Raw genomic sequence first — 16,219 nt, 5'->3', positions numbered from 1 at the left:
GAATGCCCACACATACCCACAGACTCTCCTACATTGCTCACAGCAATGTGTCCCTCACCTCAGTCAGGGGCTGTTAGAGGCCTGAAGGGAAGGGGTGTGTGTGGAATCCTGAGCAAGAGCAGCAATTGGCCCTGGGGCCGGCGGAACGCACCTGCCTCCTCTGTGAGGTGGTGGGTGTGCTCCGCGTGCCCGGGGAAGCCCTCCCCAGCCCCCTCCCTCCCACAGAGGCTGCAGCTTACCGGCTTGTGGCTGACGCTCCCTGTGGAGGGAAGGCAGGGGGTGGGTTGGGAGGTGCTTCGCGTCTTCTGACTGGCTAGAACTCGCATGTGAGGGGCCAATTGGAAGGCGCTTCACGCTTTCTGAAGGGGCCCTCACCTGCTCCCTGTGGGGAGGGGTGGGGATTCCTGACCTCACCTGTACCGGCCCCACCCACTCTCCATCCCTAAGGCCCTTAACCAAATATGATACTGCTCAAAGAGTGGTTACAGATTGTTCTTTAGGCAGGGAGCATGGGGCAGATATGGAAATCGAGGATTTGCAGCGTAAGATGAAATTACCATTATATGGTCTACTTATGTCATTTCATAAAGTGTTTTTCCCTCTAATTTGTTTAGAAAATTATTATGGCCAAGATCAATGTATGTCGGGCGAGGAGGGAAGAAAGCCTTTGTTAATAAATGTGTCCAAAATCCAGAGAAATTATATTTGAGCCTAAGAGGACAGGAGAATGATGTAAATTGCTTTGGGTTCCTACTGGGGAGAAAAGTAGGGTATAAATTAAGTAAATAAATATATACAAAGAATAGGAGAAGCTCACCCCACCAGCCCCCCTGCTAAAGAGAGCTGTCTGTTAAAAAAGAAAAATACAGTTTCCCAAAGATGATAGACCCTGTGATAGGTTGCCCTGAACTCCTGCTGCATATGAAAGGGGAACTTGAAACAACACCTATTTCGGTAGATCTCTTCCCACTGCAGTGGTAGCAGAATGGTGATGAGTTATCCATGAAAGAACACATTACTTTTTAGGTAACACAGCTCTGTACGTTTTTCATTGCACGGTGATTTTTGTAGGGGTCACCTCATAACAAACCTGCACAAGCTTCCCAGTCCTGTAAATTATTTAATAAACATTTGCAGGCTAAGCAGAGCTGAGGCACCAATTTGAGCATGTCTTGAATAATTCATCATTACAAAAATCTCATGAATCTTTTGCTACATGGTAATAGGAAAATGTCTCCTTTCGATACAAAAATATTCATGTGAATCCAACCCAGCAGCATTCCAAGAGAAGTCACAGCTCAGTATCTGGAGTGTATGTTTTGCATACAGCAGGTCCCAGATTCAGTTCATGACATCTACAGTTAAAGGATCACAAGCAGGAGATATAAGAAAAGACTGGCTGAGACCTTAGACAGCTGTGGCTAATTAGAGTACTGTGAATACTAAGTAGCATCATGTACTCATGAATGCTTGTTTGTAATTTCAGCAAGCAACAATTACATTGTAAGACAGTATTTGACATGATCTGGATATCCCAGGTTAACCTGATCCTGTTAGATCTCAGAAACTAAGTAGGTTGGGACTAGTTAGTACTAGATGGTAGACTACCAAGGAAATCTAAGGTTGCTATGGAGAGGCAGACAATCAGCACTGCCAAGTGTCACCATACAGTCCTGGACAATCATTCCATCTGTCTCTCCTGTATGACCCAGATTCAAGATGTGGGGGTGGGAAGGAGTCAGCTCTTTCCCCATGGCCTTCCCCACCAAGCTTGGCCTTGGGAGATGTGGAGGAAGGGGTGGAAAGGAGGAAGCCTCCCTGTGGCCTCCCAGCCCAGCCTTTGGGAAATGTGATGGGGCAATAAAGTGGCCGCCCATCCCTCCATGGTCTGTCCAGCCTGGCCTTTGGAACATGTAGTACTTGATGAGAAGGCAGGGACAATGAAGACTGGTATAGACTGGTATAGACACTGTTGTATAGGGGTGGGGGTAGGAGCACCAGTGCCCCTCCAAAGCAGCTGTTTTCTCCAGGAGAACTGATACCTCCCTTCCCTTCCCTTCCCTTCCCTTCCCTTCCCTTCCTGCCTGTCACTTTCTGTCTCTTGTTTTTCTCTTTCATCTTCTTGAAGGTTTCCAGGTCCCAACCTGTAAGTTGACAACCCAGCTGGCTGCATAGAGAATTAGTCAGAAATCAAACCCAGCTCTTGCCTCTCTTTAACTACTTCACCACACTGGATTTCAAGATCAAGTTGGGGGGGGGGGGGAGGCCAGAACCCAGCAAAGTCACAGTGCAGTGAAGGTGTATGCACTAGCGCCCATTGTATTCCTGGGTGCAACAGGCTTTGCCTCTATAATAGTCAAAGGATTCACATGTCCATCTATCTGTCCATTTGTGGCAGAAAACTCATCAGAAAATAAAACTAGGAATCTCAAAATTGTCACCAGCTTCAGGAAGATCAAGTGAATTCCAGGGCCAAAAATGAAAGGAATTAGAATATCTTCATCCAGGTTGTTGCTAGACCTCTCAGCCTAACTGCTTTGCAAAGAAAAATTAGAAGTAGGAATAGACAAATGGAAGATCATAAAAGGAAAAGAACAAAAAAGGGGAGAAAAGTATGGGAAAGTGTTAGAGAAATGCAGGAAAAGACAACAAACATTTTATGATGATGTTTAATAGTATTGTTATTTTGCTACTATACACAGGCAGGAAACATATCCCTTTGCAAGATCTGGCCATTCAGGAGCTGGATGGAACTAAAGGAAAAAAACAAACCAAAGACTGATGAAGATAACGACCATCTTAGGAGGCTGCAGTCTAGCAATTTCTAGTAGCTTCTCCTGGCTGCTCTTGCTTTGCTCCAGTGCTGGTTTGTCTTCTGGTGGGTTTAATACTATCGGATCATCAAACAGCTTATCTCAGCCACCTAGTAAACTTTGCAGAAGGGCCTGGCCAGCAGACTCTTGAGTGTTTTTTACTGGGCTCTGCCTTCCCTGCACCTTTAGTATCTGGAGTCAGTACTGCATTAGAAACAAAATATGTGAATGCATTTGGTGAATGCAGAAGGGTGCTAGCTTCATGGGCCTTCTAGCTGATGCCCTCCCAAATTTTGTACCCACAGGTCCCTCAGTGGCCCTACCGGAAAGGGCAAACCATCTCTGAATCTCTCTTGTCTTGAAATGCTTCTGGAGTTGCCATAAATTGCCTGCAACTTTATGACAAAAATAAAACAATATAGAAAGTTGTTTGTTTGTTTAGTTCTCGATTTTTATACCACCCTTCTCAAGCAAATTGTCAGAGCAGCCTACAACATTCATTCTGTATACCATGGTTACATAAAGCTAAAACCAGTAAAATACATACAATGTCAATAAAATAGAATAATTAAAACATTTTAAAATTATCACTAAATGTCAGCACCAACTGATGTCAGTTTCTGGTCTGTTGAGAGTGAGGGGGTTCACTGGAGGTGAGGGAGGCCCAAGCAGATAAATATATTATTTGTTTGTTTGGTTGGTTGGTTGTTTGTTTGACTTATATGTGCTTCGACTTATTAAATACGTTTCTGCTGGCCTCAACTATAAGCTAGGTGGAAGAGTTCCATCTTGCAGGCCCTGGGAAACTTGGTATGGTCTGTCAGGGCCCTGATCTCCCCTGGAAGCTCATTCCACAAAGTGGAGCCTAGGTCAAGAAAGCCCTGGCTCTGGTTGAGGCCAAACATTCTTCCTTGGAGCTGGGGACCCTTAGCTGGATGGTGTTGGCAGACCATAGGTCTCACCAGAGGACGTATTCAGATCGGCAATTCCTCAGATACACCAGGCTCGAACTACGTATGACCTTGAAGGTTAATACCAAGACCTTGAACCAGATCTGGAATTCAACTGCACCCTCCAAGGTATATTTCTCTCTAGGGTATATGCAAAATATTAAAGTTCAAATATTTAGTACATTCATGTGCACATTTCAAATTTGAAAAACATCAACATTAAACTCACACTATTGTACAAATCCAGACCATATTGACACATGGATAAATGACCTGATTTTTTCCAAGGCATTTCAACCCCTCTTGGGTTCCTCAGTGGTCTAATATTTAAATACACTCATGTAATTTAGTAAGATGGACTTTAGGGTGGTAAAAATATAAAGAAAGAGGCTCCCATACTTATAAAATGTTTCCAAATATATCTCTTTGAGCCCCCTCCCCTGTAAAAAGATTTATTGTCCAAAATTCTACGCTTATTATAGCCTTCGCTCAGGCTGAGGAGGGTGGAATAAATGTACATATGAACATAATAAATATTTGAATTGTAATATTAGCTTATTCCTCTGCTGCTCAACCTCTAAGGTTCCTAACTTGCATATATAGTTTGGGTTAATTTGTTCCTTCTTTTGTTGTTATCTCTAAGGTATATTTCATATAGGTATATTTCATATATCAGAATTGTAGCATTTCAATGAATCCTTTTGATATGGAATAGGTTCCTTATATTAACAGCCTGTCCAAAAGAATATAATTATCACACAATGATATAAATAAAATATATTCATATTATTAACCAAAGTTCTTTCGACTTATTGCCCTGCAGTCATCATTAGTAAAAATTAAACATGCATAAATCAGTTCCTCACAACTCACTGAATGTCATTAAAAAAATCAACTTTTAAAATGAAACCGTGTGGAAGCCCATCTTTATTCCACATGCACATATGCACGCACGCACACGCGCGTGCACACACACACACACACACATATCTCTGAGCAAAGATGGGCAGTCTTGGTGGACTAATCATCTCATTTTACCTCTCCTCCCCTCAAGACAGGTTTTATCCTGTTGGCTAAAGCATCCTCAGGAAAGGTCACCAGTTGTCTGCATTGGCAGGATGCTAATAATCAAAAGGGTCCTGAGGACAGTTGAGATACAGTTGGCAGAAGCTTCTAATACAAAGCAGATAAGAGATATTTCAGGATTTATATGAAAATACACATTGCTGTGCACAGACAAGGCACTTGTCTATTAATAATTAATAATTATCTAAGATCCATTAATTGGAGATATCAGCAATTAAACCTGCAAAGCATACTGTGAGTACTCTGTTCAGTTTTGGACATCACAGTTGAAGAGGGATGTAGACAAAATGGGGTGTGTCCAGAGGAGAGCAACAAAGATAGTGAGGGGTTTGGAGACCAAGACGTATGAGGAAAGATTGGGGGAGCTTGGTCTGTTTAGCCTGGAGAGGAGACGACTGAGGGGAGATCTGATAACCATCTTCAAGTATTTAAAAGACTGCCATATGGAGGATGGAGCAGAATTGTTCTCTCTTGCCCCAGAGGGACAGACCAGAACCAATGGGATGAAATTAAATCAAAAGAAATTCCATCTAAACTTCCAGAAGAGGTTCCTGACAGTCAGAGCGGTTTCTCAGTGGAACAGGCTTCCTCGGGAGGTGGTGGGTTCTCCATCTTTGGAAATTTGTAAACAGAGGCTGGATAGCGATCTGACAGAGGTTGGACTAGATGACCCAGGTCGTCCCTTCCAACTCTGTGATTCTATATGCTGTACCACTAAGCCATGGCACTTCCCTGTGTTTTATTCACAACTGAACTTGTATCAGATTAATATAAATATTGCTTCTTCATTACATGAAGCAGCTCTGTAGAGGAAACTCAACATTATGTGATCTGTGTCTGATGAGGAGTCCAATAGCATATCTAAGTAGTCCCATGCACATGAACCATACATATTAATTCAAATTAAATACTTTCCTTTTGTTTAGTAATACTCAGTTCATTAGTCTGAGGAAGAGTGTGTGCACTCGAAAGCTTATGCCTTGAATAAATCTGTGTGGGTCTTAAAGGTGCTATTGGACTCTTATTTTGTTGTAATACTCATCCTGTTATTCACTGAGATGTTTTCAGGGAAAGAAATCAGTTTCTTACAGTTCTGAAACAATAAATGGGTGTGAATGCCTGGTTATAATGGTAGTTCCTTGGGCAAACAACAGAGCCGCAGGTATCTATGTACAAAGCATATCCTCATCTTGTGCCTCTAACAAAGTTTCTGTTTGCCTGTTACTATTAAATGTTCCTCCAGCATCCATGCATTCCCCCCTTCCCTTCACTTAAGTAGCACAGACACTTAAGCTTTATGGTTATGTTTACACATGAGGAGTCTTTTTTTGTGAAATATATGATAATAAATATGTAAAATTAGAATTGGCTAAAATGTTTATTTTCATTGTAAGACCTTTCCTTTCCCATTAACAGTCAGAGGAGCTCAGGAGAGAATCCAAGATAGTTTTCAGTTAATTCCTTAACATTTCACTGTTAAGGTTTTCAATTTGAATATACCGAATATCTGTAGGACCAAAAGGGGGGGGCAGTTATTGTATCATGGCATATATTAATACCTTAGGGAATCAGTCAACCTCAAAGTATCCAGGTCCAAACTAATCTGATAGTGGTAGAAAATGTCATCAAGACCCATTATGCACGGGGGGAATAACGCCCATTCGGGGTGGAATGGCGGCGACTAAAATCACCGATAACGCATGGTGCCGGCTGCAACCAGCCGCAGCTTCGGTGCATGCCGCCGAAAAAGCCGCGTTAGCGAAACGCGGAAGAACGCGCAGCTTCCGGGTGACCAGGGGGCAACCAGAGGTGGCGCCGGAATTGCCGCATGCATAATCGGTTACTCTGGGTTTTGCCGCCGTCGCGCCCTGTCCCGTGCATAACCGGTGTGCTTCGCGTCTTCCCTCTTTGTGTTTTCCATGTGACCCGAAATTGCCGTTTTGGTGGCCGTGCATAATGGGCCCAAGTGACACTTGTCTTGTGGCAATCCCATAGAGCTTTCAAGGCAAGAGATATTCAAAACTAGTTTACAATTGCCTGTCTTTAAATCATGACTCTGGTGTTCCTTGGAAGTTTCTCATCCAAATACTAGCAAGGGCTAACCCTGCTTAGCTTCTGAGATCTGACAAGATTGGGCTACCCTGAACTATCCTCAGGGAGGGAAAAAACCTAATCTTATCCATTTGATGCCTCTTAATAATTGTGAACTTGTCCATAGAGTTTTGATGTGGGTGAAGGAGGAGAGTGCAAAAGTTGGCTTGAAACTCAACATCAAGAAAACGAAGATCATGGCATCCGGCCCTCTCAGTTCCTGGCAAATAGATAGGGAAGAAATGGAGGTAGTGACCGATTTTAATTTCTTGGGCTCCAAGATCACTGCAGATGGGGACTGCAGCAAAGAAATTAAAAGACACTTGCTTCTAGGGAGGAAAGCTATGGCAAATTTAGACAGCATCCTAAAAAGCAGAGACATCACCCTGCCTACAAAAGTGCATCTATCCAAGGCTATGATCTTCCCAGTTACAATGTATGGCTGTGAAAGTTGGACCATAAAGAAGGTCGAGCGTAAAAGAATTGAGGCTTTTGAACTCTGGTGCTGGAGAAGACTCTTGCGAGTCCCTTGGACTGCAAGGCGAACAAACTGGTCAGTCCTAGAGGAGATCAGCCCTGACTGCTCCTTAGAAGGCCAGATCCTTGAAGATGAAACTCACATACTTTGGCCACCTCATGAGAAGGAAGGACTCCCTGGAGAAGAGCCTAATGCTGGGAGCAACTGAGGGCAAAAGAAGAAGGGGACAACAGAGAATGAGGTGGCTGGATAGAGTCACTGAAGTAGTCGGTGTAAACCTATATGGACTTAGAGGAATGGTAGAGGACAGGAAGGCCTGAGCATCATTATCCATGGGGTCACGATGGGTCGGACACGACTTCACACCTAACAACAACAACAATAATTGTGAAACAGCATTGGGGGATGAATGGTTCAGCCTCTCCAGCTTCACCCTGATTGGCCCTGCCCCTACAGCTCTGCCCTCCCTGTCCGAGTTGGAATAGGGCCACTCAGGGTGCAGCCAGCTGCACCCTGATTTACCCTGCCCCTACAGCTCCCGGCTTTCCTCACCAAGCCCTCACCCATTGCCTCAAAGATGTGCCTGGCTGTTAGAGCCAGACACATCTGTGACTCCACCGCTCCACTTGCATGGCCCCAGGTAAGAGGCACATGCACGGGGGGGGGGGGGGAGCAGAGGGAGAGCTTTCCAAAGGCCTGGAAAGCACACCCGGGGGTTAGCAAGGCCCCGGGTGTGCTTGCCAGGCCCCGGGGAAGTGCTCCCTCTCCTCCTACCCCCCCTCGCCCTCAGCGCTTCCTGGTGGCCTGGAAAGCAGTCAGGAAGCTCACGGGGAGGACCCTTTCAAAGCCCATTCTTATGAATGGGCTTTGAAGCTAGTAGTACTGATAAAGTTTGTCAGCTACCAGGCAACATCCAGTGGTCTCTCTTATTTAGGTATGGGAGCCTACATTAAGAATTCCACAATTTGTTTGTTAGTGTTGCGTCATTTCAATGAAACAATGTCTTGTGGATGCAGGCACATAGGTGATCCTACACATGTTTCAGTGGTAGGATTGGGTAGACCAGGCTGTAGTCTGCACAGGGCTTTTTGTGCATTACCAGTTCAAATATATCTTTGCCGTCTACACTGAATTCAATTTCCACTTTGATTTGAGGTGCTTTAAATTTTTCCTCTGCAACATGCATGATTGATCTGGAGGCTTGATAGTTAAGAAATCGGCATCCGTAAATGTGCAGATCTCTGTTTTTTGTGAATTAACTTGCTGCCTCATGTCTTCCTTGATTGGCCAGGACGTCAGTTCAAAGCCTTTCTGGTTCCCAATTGCAAGGCTTGTCTTAAAGTGACTGCGCTCCAGAAGCTTTAAGTTCTCTAAGCAGAGATTTGCCTCTTGGCTTTATTCTCTTTACTGAGGCATAGGTCCTAATATTTCCCAGCCCTTGCTTCCAAGTCCTATCAGAATAATTCATGGCAGAACCTGAGGACAAGTTTTCCTCATCTCACCACACCATCTAGGATATCTACCTCCTCTTGTTGCAGGTTCAGCCTCATATTTCTCTCTGTATATATAGCCAGAGTTGGTTCCATGCCTATCACATCATCCACCAGTTACACTTTCAAGGTCTTTTGTACAAGCCTTGCTTCGATGGGCAGATGGAGAAGGGAGGAAACAACAGTTGCCCAGGTATGTTAACCTGACCCTGAGTAGAGGATTTTATAAATTGACTTTGAGCTACTCAGTACGCTGTCCTTAATTATTTTATAGCAGACTCTTAAAAGACCTTTGAGAATAAGAAGTCATGCCTTTTTGTCACATTTCTGCAGAGCTTAATATTTTATCTGAAAGCTCGGGTTTATTTTCAGCTCTTTGAAGCACACAAATATTCATCTCAGCCATTTCCTTTCAATCCTAATCACCTTGGAATGCTTTTGCCCATTTGCACACACCTCTTTTGTGTATTCCCATTTCTTCATAGACATTTACATATCAGAGGAGCCTAATCAAAACCTTCTTGATTTCCACATCAGACGTCTAGCACGAATATTTGAGTAATCAGCAAGGCATACATAAAATCAAAATACATTTGTTTCCTTACACAAATTTATTGTAATAATACAATTTTTTAAAAGAAAAAATTGGTTAGGATCCAAATTGACATGCTCACATGGGGACTTGTTGAAAGTGGGGTGGTTTATTTTATAATATTATAAGGCAGGGCGCACAATCTTTGGTGCCCTAATCTGCATAAGTAATTGACAGCTCATTAAGAATGTAAAACTGGATAAAAACAAATGGAAAAAATCTTAAGGGGTTTGAGTTTAAACATGGACTTTAGGGAAAGGACTGGCATTGGGAAATATTGCAAGAAAGAGCTGTGTCCATAGAGAAGTTCTGCTCTGGCTAAATCTAAGGGACAGCAAATTAATTTTTCCTTCAATTTGCACACACTGATGTGAGTTGAAATATTAGGTTTGTCTTTGTTCTGGAGAGGTCTATAAAACATCATTTCCAAGGATAGAACATCCCTGATGATATAGAAGAATGAAATTAAAATACTGACTTCAGCACATGATGATCCCCCTCTTTAGCCTCACTAACCTACAGAGAGGCTGTTTCTTCTGCCATGCTGGTGGGTCGCTTCAAGAAAACCCCATTAGCTGAAAGACTCTGCCCCTGTACTTCTGGGGAGATAGAGTCAATCGAACAGGTCATCTTAAGGTGCCCTACTTTTAGCTCTGCGAGAAATAAATTCATCTTCCCATTACTAAGGAATTCCTCCACCAGCTCAAACAAAGAAAAAGTAAAATTCCTCCTGTGGAATAGCAGGGGCCATATTATTAAGCAGGTTGCCAAATTTTGTGCGCATGTACTTAGCACACGGGAAAGACAACTTAAGCTTAAGTGAAGATTTTTAGAGGAATTTTACTATGTATTTTTTATAATGTACCCATCAATTATACAATTTTATATATTTTAAATTTTGTACTGGCTCCCTGATTTTGCAATTTTCTACTCTGAAATGTTTTTTCTCGCTATCTGTTTTATCTGTCCGCAGTGCTGTATTAAAATAAATTTGAATTTGAGAGGCTGTTTCCACAAAGAATGCTGAGAATCTCTTCTAATGCTCATTATTCAATGCACAATATCAGTTTGAAACAATATGTATGTTGCAACAAATAAATTATTTCATGCAGTCTGTACCCAGAAATTTCCATGCAGTCACAGATCGCAGAAGTAGCCCAGTTGGCATTCTTTCACCTATTCCAAGCCAAGCTACTTGCGCCCTATTTCTCCTCAGAACACCTAGCCACAGTGGTCCAGGCAGTGGTCACCTCTAGGCAAGATTTTTGCAACTCGTATGCAGGCCTGCCCTTATTCTTGACCTGGAAACTTCAACTAGTACAGAATGTAGCAGCCAGGGTTCTTACAGGAACATCTTGGAGGGCCCATATTCAGCCCATGCTCCAATAGCTGCACCAGCTATCAGTTGACTGCCAGATCAGGCTTAATGTTCTGGTAATTACCTTTAAGGTCATATGTGATCTGGGCCCTGAGTATCTGAGAAACCTCCTCTCCACCTATGCCCCCCAAAGAGCTTTAATATCGACAAACTAGTGATCTCTGGCCCCAGGGAAGCTCATCTGTCAATGACTAGAGCAGGGCTTTCTAAGTCTTGGCCCCCACGTGGTGGAATGAACTCCCAGAGGCTAGGGCCCTGTCGGAGCTAAAACAATAAAAGAAGAAGAAGAAGAGTTGGTTCTTATATGCCACTTTCCCCTACCCAAAGGAGGCTCAAAGCGGCTTATAGTTGCCTTCCCATTCCTCTCCCCACAACAAACACCCTGTGGGGTGGGTGAGGCTGAGAGAGCCCTGATATCACTGCTCGGTCAGAACAGTTTTATCAGTGCTGTGGTGGGCCCAAGGTCACCTAGCTGGTTGCATGTGGGGGAGTGCAGAATCGAACCTGGCATGCCAGATTAGAAGTCCTCACTCCTAACCACTACACTAAACTTGGCTCTGCCGGGCCTGCAAAAAGGAGCTCTTCCACCAGGCATTTGGCCAAGACAAATGAACGAGCCACTAATCACCAACCAGAAGCCCCAAAATCTGCACGAACAGAAAACCTGATCACAGTTCCTACTTACCAAACTGTTGTTTGTTATTGAATACTGATATCACACTGTTTGTTATTGTTTTTATTAAGTACTGTTGTTATATTACACTGTTCGATACAAGTTCACTGTTAAATAAGTTTTATATGGAATGTTTATTGTACTGTACTGCATATGAGAGTTATAATGTAAACTGCCCTGAGCTGAAAGGGAGGGTGGTATATAGATATAATAAATAAAATAAATATGCTCTGTGTGCGGCTGGTTTTGAAGAATATCAAGAAATTTCAGCTCCTGAAAATATGGTTTTCCTTTTGAGGGAGAAAATGACTTTTAGATTAGTAACAAAATGACCTAGAAGATTAAAACATTCACACACTAGTTTTGGAGTCCTGAGGTATTTAAATAGTGTACATTAGTTTTTCCCTGCCAGCTCCAAAAATGGTTTTTCATTACAGATACTCATTCTCTAATTCTTTTTATCTCCCTCATTACCATACCTTCATGATGCTTATTTAATACATTTTTAGTTATGTAAAAGGCACTGACTCTTCACCAGATACAATGCCGGAATACACAAAAGTCTGTATGTTGTATCCCAAAGAAGCCACCCCCCACACACACACATACAAAGCTTGAGTATATGATTCTAGTGTTTGTTCTGTTAAACTAAGATGACCGGACACCCTGGGTTTCGCAGAGCCATCCTGAAAATTCAGGATTAGTCCCGTGTCCCAGGCTGTTTTCCAAAAATACTGATTTTTGACACAGGCGGCGGGGGGGGGGGAGGTGCAGGCGGCAGGCACACACTCAGCAAGGGAGGCAAGGGAGAGACAAGAGGCCGATTCCATCTGCACCGGGCGGCGAGGGGACCATGGGGCCTGGCTGCCGCTTGACTAATCAGGCACTGCAGCCGGAGTGCTGGGCCCACCTCTGCTGCTGCCTCCCTGTGCTTCCATCCCGTGTGCTTTGGCAGCCACAAGACCGTCCAGGGAAGCAGACTCAGAGAGTCGGGCGGGCAGGCAGACGAGAGGCCATGGGATGCGTGCTCTCTCCCCCACCCTCCACCCCTGCCATGCAGAGCATCCAGAGGCACCGCAAGCCATTCCCCAGCAACCCCCATGCCGATTTTGGGAAGGGAGGGGAGGGGGAGGGAGCCCGGAGGCAGCAGCCGCAGAGGGAGTGGGAGAGAGACAGGCTGGCAAGGTAAGATGAGGGGGAGGCAGGAAAATTAACATAAAGTTGGTGTGGGGGAAGCTTGGAAGGGAAAGCTCTCATTGCCCGGCCCCAGATGTGGCCGGCTCTTGCATCCCAGCCCGGGATGTGGGGAGCTCCGGGTACTCCCGAGGAAACGCGCCAAGGTCGTCCATCCCAGGAGCACGAGCTGCGCCCAGCCGTCAGAAGAGGCGGAAGTGGCCGGTCTTGCCCCTGTGAAGGGAGGGGGAGGGGAGGCTGAGCGCCCCCCACCAAGCGTCAGAAGGGAGGAGGGGAGTCTGCCCCCCCTGTAAATGGTGTCCCACTTTACCTTTGTGAAAATCTGGTCACCTTATGTTAAACACAACGAAATGTTATAGCAAGCAGCAAAGTAAAATATGTGTTTAAATATTTATTTTATGGCAAAATGATGAAAAATATCTTCTAAAGAGAGAGCAAAAAGCTAGGGCCATAGGATGCCCATGGAAGGGTAATCACAGAAATGATGACTGAACAAAGCCAAGGAGATTTGTTCATCTCTACTTCCCAGTGTTTCAAATGAGCCAACAAGACCCAGGGCCATTTCGCACAGAGCTCAAAGTTGCTATTTGGTTGCCGTTTGTGAAAGCGCTACTTCAAGTAGCGAAATGTAACTAGCCGTGCCCGTAACGCACAGCTGCGGTTTTTGCGGAATTTGGCACTTTCACTTCTCGCCACTTTCGTAACCCACAGGCTTCCGGTTCTCCGTCTTATCGCTACAAAGGAGGTCCCTTTTTAGCGCTTCTGGCCTCCCGTGCCCGTCAATCAAACTGCAGGCACACCTTTGACCTCGACCCTAAAGCCGAACTTGTCGGGGTTCCCTTTTTTTTTAAAAAACCCAGGAAACCCCGTAGCAACGCGTTATCGTCCAATCATTGGCGCCCTTGGAACGTGTTTTCTATTGTTTTCTAGGAACCAGATGCATTGACATGTTTGATTGGTTAATCCCCGCCCACAGTACACGCCCACAGGTTACCTGCTTATATGCACCTGGGCAGACACGCGGTCGGCCTCACTCTTTTGTTTGCGTAGCCTACTGCCCGCAGCACAGGTCAACGTTGCAATGGAGAGGCTTATTTTTCAATTGCTGGCTTACATGCTCGCGGTGGTCCAGCGCATGAATACCGCCTTGTCGCGTCGGACGTATGCTATCGCGGAGTACCGAGAACGGGTGGCCGGAACGCTGACCAGCAGCAGAAGACGTTCTGTAAGGGTAACCATGGCGGCCAAGAAACGCTGGCAAGCTCTGGCAGAGGTCCGGTTCCCCCCCCGGTTCTGGGTGGACGAACGATCCTCTGACTGGTGGGAGAATTTTGTGTGGACTCGCTGGGATGATGACCACTGGATTGCCAACTTCAGGATGTCGAGGGGGACATTTTTTGAACTCGTGGAGGCTCTACGTGGACGCATGGAGAGGCAAGTCACTGGCATGCGGCGCCCCGTTCCAGTTGAAAAAAGGGTGGCTGCCGCATTGTGGTACTTGGCCACCCCTCAGTACTTCCGGACAGTAGCCCAGCAATTCGGACTCGGAGTCACTACGGTTGGCGATATCCTTAAGGAGTTCTGCCTCGCCATGGAGGCGGAATTGTTCAGCAAAGTCGTGTGCCTCGGAGACCGGCTTGGAGCGGTGAGTGTCATTCTATCCCCTTTGCCCTTTAAATTTTTTTTCTTGTTTGACAGGTCAGCAACGAAGACGCGATACACCCCACGCTGACATGCCATGGCTTATATTCTTTTCTTTCCCTTATTCCAGAGTATGGACGGGTTTGCCAGGCTTGGATTCCCGCATTGTTTTGCGGCCGTCGATGGAAGCCACATCCCTATCCGTGCCCCCGGGGGAAGCATAAAAGAGTACGGGAACAGGAAGGACTTTTGCTCTGTTCTCCTGCAAGGAACAGTGGACTTCTCCGGCCGGTTTATCGATGCCGAGGTGGGGTGGAGTGGCAGGAGGCATGATGCCCTTGTTTTCAGGGAATCCAACCTCAGGAAAGCCATGGACGAAGGGGTCTTTGTTCCAGGAAACCCCACCGCCACCATTGAGGGCGTGCGTGTGCCGGCGTTGGTCCTCGGGGACGGAGCCTACCCATTACGACGCTGGCTCATGACTCCCTACAAGCGGCCAAGGACGGACGTGCAGAGCCACTACAACCTCAGTCACTCCCGGGCAAGGAATGTAGTGGAGCGTGCCTTTGGACGTTTGAAGTCACGGTTCCGTTGTTTAATGTCACGACTCCATGTACATATTGACAATGTGACTCCGCTGATAATCGCATGTGTGATTTTGCACAACATATGCGAGGACAAGGGACATAACATCCCCTTCCCTGAGGACGAACCTGAACCAGTAGTCCTTCAGGATACACAGGACATCCCTGAAGCAAGGAGAAAAAGGATATATGCTGAGGGGTGCAAGGTTCGGGACGCCATAGCCACCCACATCTACAGAAACAGGAGGCGTGTTTAATTGTTTTTCCTACTCTGTTGTTGAATAAAGTTTTGTGTTCTTTGTTTAACCTTGTCTTGTGCGGTTTGTGTACTTTGCCAGCAAAAAAACGGGGATTCTCTGGTCCAAAAGCACTTTGACAGCCCTAAATGCTAACTCCCCACTGAAATTGACAAACACAATACGGAAGCGCTGAATGGGGAAAGTTCGGGGAGGCGGGTAGCCAGGAAGTATTGGCGACCCCTGTCAAACCGGAGGATCAATCCACTCATGTTCCAAGGAATAATTTTATTGGTGGGCAGCTTTGATACATTTAAAAAACGGGGTGGTCGATCGGAGCAACGCACGTTCGTTCCCTAACCGTCATTCCGAAGATGCCGAAGCCACGGAAGGGCTCCTTCTGGCAGCGCGCCGAGGCTGAGGCACTTCTGGAGCTGGTGCTACAATCAAAAAGTGTTGGCCGCCTAATGGCCAGCACCCATTGCCACACCAAGGGTGCCTACCTGGTGTTGGCTTCAAAGCTGAGGGAGAGGGGCTATGTCCGGACCTGGGAGCAGGTCCGGACAAAATTCAAGCGCCTTAAGCTGGACTTCCTAAACAGTCTGGAACAGTGGGGGGGGATCCCGCAGCCAAGTGGGAGGACGGTCTTCCACGACCAGATGGTGAAAATATGGGAGAAGGCTGGGAAGCCCCCCCTGGACATGAGGAGGCATATGGGTGAGTGCTGCCCTCGTTGTGTTTTGCCCTTAAACATGCATGGAATGACTAGCTGCCTCTTTCCCCTACTGTCCCCAATGAAATTCGAGAAAGTATTTAGATGCTGTCAACCCCCTCAGACTTAGCCAGCCAGTACTGTAGAACCACTTTGGTTATGCGCTTAGACTCTAACTGTGGTGTGTCCACCAGCTGTGTTTCATCTCTGTTTTGTGTGCTTTTAATTATGATTTGTCTTTTTCTTTGCCCAGCCACACAATCACCATCCAAGCTGGCAACAGCACCTGAGCGTGAGGAGG

General features: G+C 45.7%; 1 protein-coding gene across 8 annotated transcripts in view; it reads right to left on the bottom strand.

Annotated features, from left to right (window-relative positions):
* DAB1 (DAB adaptor protein 1) overlaps positions 1-16,219 on the bottom strand; it is an 825,935-nt gene that overhangs the window by 386,881 nt on the left and 422,835 nt on the right. The window lies entirely within an intron of this gene.

This window comes from Paroedura picta, chromosome 4 (assembly GCF_049243985.1).
Source record: "Paroedura picta isolate Pp20150507F chromosome 4, Ppicta_v3.0, whole genome shotgun sequence".
Classification (NCBI taxonomy): Eukaryota; Metazoa; Chordata; class Lepidosauria; order Squamata; family Gekkonidae; genus Paroedura; species Paroedura picta.
Note: the sequence above shows the minus strand (reverse complement) of the source record. Positions and strands in the feature narration are given on the sequence as shown.